This window comes from Oreochromis aureus, linkage group 2 (genome assembly GCF_013358895.1).
Source record: "Oreochromis aureus strain Israel breed Guangdong linkage group 2, ZZ_aureus, whole genome shotgun sequence".
NCBI lineage: Eukaryota > Metazoa > Chordata > Actinopteri > Cichliformes > Cichlidae > Oreochromis > Oreochromis aureus.
Genome location: NC_052943.1, coordinates 35,085,882 through 35,088,425, shown reverse-complemented (window position 1 = coordinate 35,088,425; position 2,544 = coordinate 35,085,882). Strand labels below are relative to the sequence as shown.

The following is a 2,544-nucleotide window of genomic DNA, read 5'->3' as shown; positions in this document are numbered from 1 at the left end:
CATGTGAAACATTATGTTATTAAGCAGGTTGAAATGGTGAGCAGATTTTCAAATGACAAATTTATTTGGATTTATTCAATTTATTTATGCAACAGGTAGTTTTATCCACTGAGAATTTATTTTACATTTAATTTCATGTATAACGTGTGTTTACAAGCACCATCTCATGGTATATAATCAAGCAATAGGACAAAGTCAGCATCACAGCAGTGGTATGTTTTAAAGAAATTTTTGGTTGATTATTTTAATAAATGTATTTTTCCTAAACAAATTTAAAAAATGCTTATTAATCAGGTTTCCCACATGCTCAGTGATCTTATGGTCGTATTTAGTTTTTGGCTTCATTAGCTTCCAGCTGGAAGCTGATGTCACTTAAATCCTGTTTGGAGAAACAGCTTTTCTGGTTCAGGAGAGAACATGTAGAATTCCTTACTAGAGGACCTGAAACTGAATCCTGACTGGCATCATCTTAAATTTAAATGGACACTGGTTTTAAAATAAGGTTAGTCTTCTATTCATGATCTCCTGCTTGTTGTTTTATGGTGCATTGTTAGTGTTGTGTATTTTAACCTCCTAGGACCTGGGGTCCACATATGTGGACATCACATTTTGGGTTGTCTCGACCAAAATACTAAACTTTGCTCTACAAGGAGGGATATCCAGTTACGAGGACATTATACTGCCACTGTTCTATCAAAATTTAAAACAAATGCCCACATATGTGGATCTCATTGTTCTCAGAAACAAGAGAGGTAAAAAATTCAGATAATTCTTTGTTTTTACATCAGGTCCCAGTCAGCCCAAATAGCAAAGAGAAATTAAAATGCCATGAAAGAGTTCAGGTCATAGGAGGTTAAAGCTCATGACAATAGCAATTAGCTTAGGTTATACATTTTACAGTAATGTCATGTTATAGACTTCTCTCTTCATAAAAAATGTCCACATATAATTGCATCCTTTCAATATTTACATTGCAGATGATAATGTGGCCCTCGCATGCAGCGATGACGGCTGTTCTGATAGTGGTGGTAAGTGTTACCTGCTCACTAGTACAGCTGTTGGTATACTGCCTCATGAATAAGCTGCGTTTGTGATAATCTGCTATGCAACTGCAAGTTATGTATGTGACATTGACTAATATTAGAGAGTGACGTTAACCTGTTAGCTTGGGTTCCTAATGGTAAAATGAACTGGGTGGCATGTTACAGCCAAAGAAACACACTGTTGGCCTAGTTCAGTGCTCAGTAATCTATACAACAGATAACACTTGATCATGTACACTCACTCTATAGTGAGCTCTTTTATTACAGCAAGAACTAGACTCACAACACATGAAAAAAAGGACATCTCAGAGATCTGTGGTTTTATCACCACGACCCAGATTCTAAATTAAAACTGTTACATTTGTCCAGTGCATGTTTACACAAATGCCACTTTTGAATGGCTGTGCTGCATTTTTTAAATTATCTTAACTAAAAGAAGAGTAATTTCATTTCTAGGATGACATAGTGACACTTGGAGAAGTTGAGATAGCTCCTTTGCACGTTGTCGTTGCATCTTTTTTTTTTTTTGTTTGTCATATTTGTCAACAATACTGTTTGTGTTTGAAGTTTTTGTGACTCCTGATGGCTAATATTTGACAGCTACTCCGTGTCCCCAGAGAAATGAAAAGGAGGAGGCAGTGAGATGGATGAAGGTCAGGTTTTTACAGAGTCATTCAGTACAAAAACTCAGTGAATTAGGAAGATGTGGCACATGAATGTTTCTGTTTTTCAGGTGGAAGTTCTCAGCATTTCTCCTATCAAAAGAGACCGGAGCACACCAGTGAAGAGAGTTCAGATGTAGATGGTGAGTTTAAGCATTTGTCTGACATGTAGTGACACTGTTGTGTGTATTCTACTCAAATTCTATTCCTGTACAATCTGCTTTGTACAATAACAGCTACCATTGTTTGTCTGTTTCTGTTTTAGAAGAGAGCAAGGAAGCAAGACTGGCTCTGAGGAAAAGGGGAAAACCAAAGTGGCCAAAGCAAAGGGTGAGATGTTTTAAGCTTTAAATGTATTTAAAATTTTCTGTTTGCAGTATATGAATCAGGTTGTAGACATGACTTTATTTCCTTATAGTTTTGTCCTCTGTGGCAGAATATATGCCTACACAAAGACAAAACTCTTGATAATATTGATCCAGAATTATTTCATTGGCAAGTAGACATAAATTAATAAAAATATTTAAATATCGCTTCACATTGAGTTGAAGAGGAGAATGCAGGCAAGGTGGAGTGGGTGGAGATGGGTGTCAGGGGTGATGTGCAGTGTTGGTCAAGTTACTTGAAAAAAGTAATCAGTTACTAATTACTGATTACTTCCCCCAAAAAGTAATCCCGTTACTTTACTGATTACTTATTTTCAAAAGTAATTAGTTACTTAGTTACTTAGTTACTTAGTTACTTTTTAAAAACACGATTTACAACCTGAATAGGTGGTAAAGCGATAGATCTTTCAGCCCAATTCTACTTTTTCTGCATAATTCATCATACAAAATGTA

The 2,544-nt window shown here is 35.8% G+C and overlaps 1 long non-coding RNA gene across 1 annotated transcript; it reads left to right on the top strand.

Moving 5' to 3' along the window:
• The first annotated feature begins 1,667 nt into the window (after window positions 1–1,667).
• LOC120441099 lies at window positions 1,668–2,010 on the top strand. The gene is made up of 3 exons (XR_005613767.1): window positions 1,668–1,696; window positions 1,777–1,848; window positions 1,971–2,010. It is a non-coding gene; the product is annotated as an uncharacterized LOC120441099 (long non-coding RNA).
• Window positions 2,011–2,544: the final 534 nt, after the last annotated feature.